Below are 9,984 nucleotides of genomic sequence, written 5' to 3' on the forward strand. Positions count from 1 at the left end.
CATTAAAAAATATATAGGCATGTATAATTTGTCTAAGTTAAGGTGAGAATATAGTAAAATATAAAAAAACGTGGTTTTCTCCTTTAAGGTAAGCAAGCATTTGTTTACCTATTAATATTATAGAAAGCGTTGTGTAATTGTGAACTGGGAAGTAGCCTACAGTATATATCTGTTGCTAAATTAATTGCTGAGTTTAACAGTTAAGCATGAGGTTTATGTGGGCTTTTTTGTCTTGTAAAAATTAGTACAGGTAGTATTTGAGTACATGTCATGCTGTTTTCAGCACCGCTTTTTGCACATTCCAGGACCTGCAGCTGCCTCGTCACCCCTGTGCTTTAATATGGTTTTGCCCTCTACACATGTGCCGTTTCTGAAATAATGACAGTATATTATAAAGATACTTTAATAAAAATAAAAAAATACAAAGAGTAAAAAGTCATCGCCAAACTAAATATTTGGTATCTCTTACTGTGCATTCAGACCGCCACCGGCGAGAGCGTCAATAAAAGCTCTGGCTGCCCTGACAACGACGCTAAAGAAAAGTTGACGCTCTGACGCTCGAATGCATTCTCTGAACTCCTCTCAGGCGGAGGTTTCCGCCTTCCGATTGGTTGCCGGTGAACATTTCCGCCTTCCGATTGGTTGCCGCCGAACCGCGTCATATCTCATTACCATAAAGTTGAGCTGATTTCAACTCTCCTCGACGCTCACGCTGTACATGACGCGCCGCGCCGCTGCTCGCCGGAGCTCGCCGCCGGCTCTCATTGAAAATGAATGACTTCCGGCCACTTTGACGCTCTCGCCGGTGGCGGTTTGAATGCACAGTTAGATTCCTGGACATCCTCTTAAAGATTCCTCAGGACTTCTGGATGCATGCAGTGGTTCATAAAAAGATCACAAAAAAGGGGAAGAAACTAAATTGCTATCCCCCACAAGACAATACATAAAGGCATAAGTGCAAAATCTTCTATTAAAATAAAATGAAAATGTAACAAATGTTTTACGTTTTTGTTTTCTTGTCCTCTGATTATATTTTTTTTTTTTAGGTAAAACAGCATTAGAGTTGTTTTTATGTGTACTGTGTAATGATACATAATTTGTATACTTAAAGGGATAGTTTACCCAAAAACTTAAATTCTGTCATCATTTTCTCACCCTCATGCTTTTCTAAACCTGTATGAGTGTCTTCATTCTGTTAAACACAAAAGAAGATATTTTGATAAATGATGATAACCGCACTTTACTGCCATAGTAAGAAAAACAAGGAAGTCAATGGGTACCATTCTCACCATCATTTATTAAATGACTGTATCTTCAACAGAATAAAGAAACTCATACAGGTTTGAAAACAACACGAGAGTAAATGATGACAAGAATGTAGTTTTTGGGTGAATTATCCCTGTAAGTGAAACATTGTTTGCTTCGCCAACTTGCCCTTTTGGGAAAAAAGCCAAAGATAGATCCAGATTTCAAACAAATCAGACAAAGTTACAGTAAGTATAATATGTATAAAAGCATGTGAATTAAAATATTGATGCTATTATTTCCATAACATATACATGACAAAGTTGTATTTTTTAATATTGACTAAAATATATGTTTAACTGTTGTCTTTTTCTGTTTAAAACACTGTATAAAGCACATTTTTAGGTTAGGTGGAGCATTTTCATTAGACGTTTCCATAAATCTTGAGATCTTCTATGTTGGTTAAATAATCTTCATAATCCTCAATCTTAAAGTATAAATTCAGAGACACAGAGGTAAAATCAGTAAATAACATTTCAGACACTATTTCAGATCAGAAACTGGGTGTTAATTCACTAAAATGGTGTAAAGTAATGATAATGATCGATTATACTTACAGTGCAGGATTTTCTCTGACTAAATTGCACAGGAGACAATAGACAATTAGAAGTTAATTAATTAATATTAAGTAATTTATTTAAACATGTTACATCTGATTAGTATACAGTTTGAACATTTTTATCTGCCAAATGGCAAAGAAACATATTAAACTTTTCAGTAAACATACTTCAGCATAATCATAAATATCTTTTTGGCACTTAATAAAGGTGCTTAAAAAAATGCCTTCATTTACTAAAATCTATAGAAACGCATGAATTTTTATTAATTATTCATAACATTTTATTTTCAAATCCCAACATGTAATACTCATTTTAAGCTGTGGAGGCCGCAATAATGTTTTGTGCATAGTGCACTCTGGGTCGATGACGTGTAATGGTTGTCGCAAAATATTACTACAGTTTACTATAGTAAATATCATGGCATCTGCTATAGTTTTTCATGTGATTTGCTCTCACATTATGTTACTCTCTGGTTCATATTGAAAGGGCTGAATAGAAGGCATTGATGTTTTTGTATTTTTAATGGCATGCAGGTGTCAAGACCACATACCACCACGACACTGTAAACAAACAGTCCATGAAGTGACCGAAAAGTGAACGCTTGGAACAGTGCCGAAACATTTCAAAATCCAGAGAGTTAACCAGGCACATGTGACTATACAACGCTTAAAATCATCAGTCCAGTTTATAACTTCATTTGGAGGTAAGGAAGTGGACTAATGGTCACTAATGGTCAGTGCTGCACATCTAAATTTATGAATAAAGTGTGAAATGTGTCCCAAACCAACGCTGTTACGCATCTTCACGCTATTTAAGTGGGTATACAGAAATCCTTCACATAGTGGGTAAACGGCATATACCTGCGTACCACGTAGACTACACTGATCAGACGCTTGCCCATTTTTCCTGCTTCTAACACATCACCTTTGATGAAGTGTAGGTGATGTGTTAGAATATAAAATGAGATGGCAAACCAATGAATCTGTAAAATTGGCAAACCTATAAATCAGTCGAGCTTTAATCTAAAGTTCCTTTTTCAGCGCAAAGAAAAGAAAGATTATTCTGATGTTAGGTCCTTTGTGGAAACGCACTGTCAAAAAATGGTTATTTTATGTCAATATGATGCACTCTTATATTTAAGAGTGTAGACAGATACTTCAATCTACTATAATACTGTACAAAAACTATTTTATAAAACAAATGTACAGTTAACAGTTTTAGAGACTGACTGGGTTAAAATGCACAATACCTCTTTGATGATGGTATACGGGCTTTAGGGGTCTTGACTGCCACCGCGGCATACAAATCATTTGAGCTGTGAACAACACATGCATTTACATCACAAGAAGAAAAGTGAAGTGTGATATTGTATGTTTTTATAAATATATTTATGTATATTTACTTTATCCATTTGCTTGATTCTTTTACACTTATACAGATGCATTTAGATCAGCAGACATATGGTTTTAAAGAAATTACTAAGTCAGACATTATATTATATTATATTAGCCTATATTATATTATATTATATTATATTATATTATATTATATTATATTATATTAAGTCAGACACAGATGCATGATGAACCCTTGTATCTCACCCTCTGGGGTCTAAGGGGTTTTTAGGGCCCTGAAGAAGTTTTGACCTGCACTGACATTTGTGCTTTTGCTTTTTTCAGTTGCTAAAAAACATAATAAATGGCAAAAGTCTCATAACACAGTTCAGCACAAACTGGGCTACAATATTATCTGAGCAACATGTATGTACATGTTTGTATTTTTGAGAGAAAAATGTTTATGCGTAGTTTTTTAAAAAGCTAAATTTTTAAGTCACTGATATAAGTCCAAAAAACTAATTTGAAACATGTTTTCCCAAGACTTTTCAAAACAGGATCCACTAGTCTAGAGTTTTTTCCTTATAATGATGTGAAAATCATTCTGCCTACTCATTCACATAAAACAATATATTGATTTACGATTTCTAAGACACTTTTGCCTAGGAAAGGCTGTAGGTTTACTTGGGAATTTATAAAAAAGTCAATAGAATGTAAACACACACACAATCACACAATATATTATATAATTATTATTTTTATTTAAGCTTTCAAACAGTATCTCAAATGTGGTATTGGGTCCTTGACAGACCATTAAAATTAAAGGAATATTTTAAATTAAGTCATAATAAGTGATTTTGGACCTGGTACAGGGTCCGCCGTGTTGAGGAGGTTAAATATTTTGTTATAATTTCACAAGTATACTTTTAAAAACCATGGTTTTAGTACTGAAGAAGTGCAACCACTGAAGAAGTGCAACCATACAAATACTATAGTAATCATGGTAAAATTAGTAAGGGATGGAGTATTTTAAGTTTTTTTGAACCCTGTTAAAGGTACTGTTTGGCCATCATAAAAAATGAACACAGGGTTAGTTTTTGGTTGGCCAGCGAGAGTTTTACTTTTGCGCAGTAAAAACGTATCAATGTTTGTTAACATGGCCGCCATTACTCCCTCACGTGTTGATTGTGAATGCAGCACACAGGCATGCGTGAAATTCGTGTGATCCTGCGCTTAATAAACTTGCTGTGCAGAGATATACTGTATTCATAGACGCGAGTAAATGAGGATTAAAATTTGATGTTTGTTATAATCATAATAATCAAAAAGTTGATTTATTTCACTAATTCCATTCAAAAAGTGAAACTTGTAAATTATATTCATTTATTACACAGAGACTGATATATTTCAATTGTGAAGAGGAAGATATGCGATATGTGATATGCCAGACTCAACAATGCAGAAGAGCTGAAGGCCACTATCAGAGCAACCTGGGCTTTCATAATCCCTGAGCAGTGCCACAGACCGATCGACTCCATGACATGCCCCACTACTGCTGCAGTAATTCAGGCAAAAGTATTGAGTGCTGCACATGCTCATACTTTTCATGTTCATACTTTTCAGTTGGCCAAGATTTCTAAAAATCCTTTTTTTGTATTGGTCTTAAGTAATATTCTAATTTTCTGAGATACTGGATTTGGGATTTTAATCATCAAAATTAATGAAATAAATATTTAAAATAATCAGTTTGTGTGTAATGAATAAATATACATTTCACTTTTTTAATGGAATTAGTGAAATAAATAATTTTTTTGATGATATTCTTATTATATGACCAGCAACTGTGCAGCTCAGCATAGCCAAGGAATGGAGAGAATGGATCAGAGATTGTGTGTCCATTGACTGCTCGTTCACTTCAATGGAGTGTGGGTGTGGCGATCTCAGCTCATTACAAATAATGAGTTAACCGGTGCATCTTTAAATTTTTAATGTTGTATAAATCATATCTGTATGTCCAAAATCAGCAGAGTAATCTAAGTCTCTTTGCGGAGTGATTGAAATAAAAAACGATTTTGCAGCGCCACACGCGACCCCAGAGAGTTAAGCTATGATTCCCACATTCGTAAACCTAGCTCATAGATGCTATACAAGTATTGTTAGTTTAGTTTAAAGGGTAGGCAATGTCGGTCCTGGAGTGCCGATGTCCTGCAGAATTTAGCTCCTGCTCTAATCAAACACACCTGAAATAGCGAATCAAGGTCTAAAGCAGTGGTGACCAAACCTGTTCCTGGAGATCTAGATTGTTTCTCAATTCCAAGAACGCAAAGAACGGACTTGCGTTCTCGTGAATACTGGTCTTGCCAGGCAACCTTGGAAGAACGAACTCAGAAGGTCGCTAGCACAGAATGCACTTGTGAGAATTGAGATGTGTGCAATCTTCCTGTTGGTCACCTGACCTCCACAGATTTCAGCTCGCAAGTCTGCACTCAATGTATCCTCGATATCAAGAACACATCCAGGTATTTTCATGCGTCCTCTGTACTTGTGTTCTTAAAAATTGGAATTAAACTTTGACAGTTAATGATGACGTAGAGCGAGAACACAAGGACGCAAGATCGCTGAAGAACGCATATTGAGAAACAGCCCTACTGTCCAGCAGAGTTCAGCTCCAACCCAATCAAACACACCTGAACCTGGCAATCAAGCATTTCAGGGCTACCTAAAAATTTGATGTGTTGAACCTAGGTTGGAACTAAAATATGCAGGAGGGTAGATGTCCAGGAGTAGGGTTGGGCACACCTGGTCAAAAGCTTCACCTGAAAACTACAGGTAGGTGAGGTTTTATCAGGGTTGGAGCTAAAATCTGCAGGACATCTGCACTCAGGACTGATGATGCCTACCCCTGAGTTAGGTAATGAATTAACTAATACAAATGTAAATATGTTTTGATATCTTCAAATTTTATGCTGCAGAGTTCTGTAAAGTGGGTAGGGCTGCTTGCTTTCACAAAAGGTGTGAGGTTGTCAGCATGAACTTGTATACACTGTACTTCTCTGTATTTTAAACTTAGCAAATAGTTTTCTGTGAGGGTTGGGTTTAAGGTTTAGGTTAGGGAAAGGGAATATAATGTACAGTTTGTACAGTATAAAAACCATTACATCTGTACACAACACATACTGTACAAAAATATTTTATAAAAAAAAAATGTACAGATTACAGTTTTAGAGACTGACTGGGTTAAAATGCACAGTACCTCTTTGGTGATGGTATACAGTCTTTAGGGGAAGTTTTGACTGCCACAGCTGCATACAGATCATTTGAACTGTGAACAACACATGCATTAATACACAAGAAGAAAGGTGAAGTTTAATACTGTATGTTTTTATAAATATATTTATGTACAGTGGCATGTTTACCTGCCTTGCAAACCACGCAATTGCATGGGGCCCCGCAGGCTTGAAGGGCCCTCTACTGGCCAAGAGTGGTTAACTTATTTAATTATTTCTTATTTTATGATTGCAGGCAGAGTAATAAAAAGGGGAGCGTGGTAAACATAGTTTTAAAAGTATGTTGCATTTATTCAGACCCACATCTAATGCACGAGCACAAATGCAGTCACACATTCAAGTGCTGGGATGAGCGCTCGCTCGACTCTTTCTGTGCTCTCATAACTGCACAACATTCACTCGATTGTCAAGTTTAAGACTTTGGGCTTCACATCTGTGATTGTTGGTTTGGTTTGATCAGTGACCTTTGGTTCCATACTCAATGTCATCAATGTCATCAAAATCTTATCTTTAGTGTATGTCTAGTCCAGGGATGGGCAACTTCGGTCCTGGAGTGCTGGTGTCCTGCAGAGTTTAGCTCAAACTTGCCTCAGCACACCTGCCTAAAAGTTTCTAATATGCCTAGTAAGACCTTAATTGGCTGCTTCAGGTGTGTTTACTTATTGTTGGAGCTAAACTCTGCAGGACACTGGCCCTTCAGTACCAAAGTTGCCCATATCTGGACTAGATAAAACTTAAAAACTTTTTTTAAATTTTAAAACTTCAAATATAACACATTTTAGAAATTTACACTCACACCCATCTATTTAGGTGGTGCCGTTTAACTCTTTCCCCGCCACTGACGAGATATCTCGTCAATTAAGAGAAAACGCTTCCCCGCCAATGACGAGATTTTCCGTCTTTCCGCAATACCGCAACTTTTTAAAACCGGAAGTATTGCCCTATGGCAAGCTGCTGCATGTCCGTGTCTGTTTTAAAGCTCGCTCTGAATGGGATCTCTATGAAAAGTCCGTCACAAATATGGAATTATTTTTGCTTTTTGCTCAAAATATGGTGTTTTTGCAAAAACCTACCCATATTCAAAAGCTGATTGCAAAAGAACCACTAAAGGTAGGATGAAACGTTTTTTTTTTTGTTTGAAAGCAGAGGGTCTGTTCTTTCATTTGGTATATTGTATGTTTATTTATTTAAAGAAGAACATTTTCTGGAAGGCATTAAACTTTGGTGAAAATCATGAAAAACGCTGGCGCTGGCTGGCAACTTTTTTTTAAAACGCTGGCGGTGAAAGAGTTAATGGCCACACACACACACACACACACACACACACACACACACACACACACACACACACACACACACACACACACACACACACACACAAGTGATGTTTCTTGAAAATCTGACATAGCAGAAAGTTTTCTGTCAGGGTTGGGTTTAAAGTTAGGTTACAGTAATGGAATAGAATGTACAGTTTGTACAGTATAAAAACTTATGTCTGTGGAATGTCCCCACAACAAATACTGTACAAAAAATATTTTATAAAACAAATGTCCAGTTTACATTTTTAGAGACTGACATGTGTTTAAATGCACAATACCTGTTTGGTGATGGTATACGGGCTTTAGGGGAAGTTTTGACTGCCACAGCTGCATACAGATCATTTGACCTGTGAAAAACACATGCATTAATATCACAACAAGAAAGGTGAAGTGTGATTTTGTATGTTTTTATAAATATATTTATTTTTATTTACTTTATCCCTTTGCTTGATTATTTTATACATATACAGATGCATTTAGATCAGCAGACATATGGTTTTAAAGAAATTACTATAAGAAATCAGACACAGATGCATGATGACCCTTGCTTGCTTGCTTGCATAAAAGGTGTGAGGTTGTCAGCATGAACTTGTATAATTGTCTGTATTTTAAAACTTCAAATATGCAACACATTTTTGAAATATACACCCACACCCATCTATTTAATTTGTGCCATTTAGCAGCTACACATAGACACGTAATGTTTCTTGAAAATCTGAAATAGCAGAAAGTTGTCTGTGAGGGTGTTTAGGTTAGGGGAAGGGGAAGGGAATATAATATACAGTTTGTACAGAATAAAAACCATTATGTCTTTGGAATGTCCCCACAAAACATGAAAACCAGTGCAAGTTGGTTAACAGTGTACCTTTGTTTAGGCTGTGATTCTTGTGGATTAGCAGGTGAAGACCTATAATTAAAATTGACAGTGTTATATGACCGTATGAAAAGCTATACCTGCTCAATACAACTACATCATGTGACAATATGAATACCTAATTCTGACTTAGTATAACTCTGATGTAATAAACATGTACCTGTTACAGTTCTTATATATGATGACTCCAGCAAATATGCAAATGAGAAGAAAGGCAAATGAAGGGGCTAGAATGTAAAGCCCAATTGTCTTCAAGTCAAAGGTCATCACATCGGATTTATTCTGGGAAGCAGCTACAGGAAGTAAAAGAAGGAAGTCATTTATGCGTCATCATGATGTATATATCATGTAAACATTTACAGGATTAATGTGAAATACATACATTTATTCTGGACTGGGGTCACTGATTTTGGAGGCTCTGTAAAATCTGCAGACAAAAATCTATAAATGATAAGACACAGAGGAATCGCACACACTAAAGGAAGTGAAAGAAGGAAGTCATTTGTTGATCATTATGGTGTATATATCATGAAAACAGGAGAAATGTGAAACACACATACATACATGTATTATCTTGAACTGGAGTCACTGGTTTTGAAGGCTCTGTAAAAGAGTGTGCAAACAAACATATATAAATGAAAAGACATAGATGAATCGCACACATCATGTATGATGTTTTGAAATCACTCACGTTGTACATGTAAGTCGACAGATGCTGTGATGTTCTGTCCAGAAATATTTGCAGTGCAGATTAATTTCTTCCCATCGTCTTTCTTTGCCCCCAAAAATGTTATGGTGGAAAATGTGGCCAATTCAAACCCTGTAAGTTGTTTCTTTCCATTTTTGACCGGCATATTCTCATAATTCCAGGAGAGGATCGGAGGATTCTTCAGGCAGGAATGCTGGACGGTACAAGTGAAGTTCATATCAACACCCTCTGTGATTTCAGCTGCTAGTTGAGGCTCAATGGTTATATTATAATAAACACCTAAAATGGAAATTGAAATTATAAGCAGTTGGCACAGACATCAAACATGATTTAAAGCTACATTTAAATGGATTTAACTTTTGCTTTCATTAAATTTTACAAATAGCTAAATGATCAATGTCCTTAAATTCATTGTGAAACTGACTGTAACACACAGATAAAACAGAGGTATATATGTATGCTTTTGAATGTATGGGGGTAATTTCATGCCAATATTATTGAAAATGGACAGAGTAAAAGTCACAAATAGATATTACAACTTGTAAACACAAAACGCAATCTACAAATAGATTAAAAATCCACAAACACAGTCCTTG

At 35.9% G+C, this 9,984-nt stretch overlaps 1 long non-coding RNA gene across 1 annotated transcript; it reads right to left on the minus strand.

Moving 5' to 3' along the window:
* Positions 1 to 551: 551 nt before the first annotated feature.
* On the minus strand, positions 552 to 3,182 carry LOC135770344 (uncharacterized). The gene is made up of 3 exons (XR_010542595.2): positions 3,115 to 3,182; positions 1,863 to 1,881; positions 552 to 1,732 (listed from the first exon to the last, which is right to left on the minus strand). It is a non-coding gene; the product is annotated as an uncharacterized lncRNA (long non-coding RNA).
* Positions 3,183 to 9,984: the final 6,802 nt, after the last annotated feature.

This window comes from Paramisgurnus dabryanus, chromosome 8, assembly GCF_030506205.2.
Source record: "Paramisgurnus dabryanus chromosome 8, PD_genome_1.1, whole genome shotgun sequence".
NCBI classification, from domain to species: domain Eukaryota; kingdom Metazoa; phylum Chordata; class Actinopteri; order Cypriniformes; family Cobitidae; genus Paramisgurnus; species Paramisgurnus dabryanus.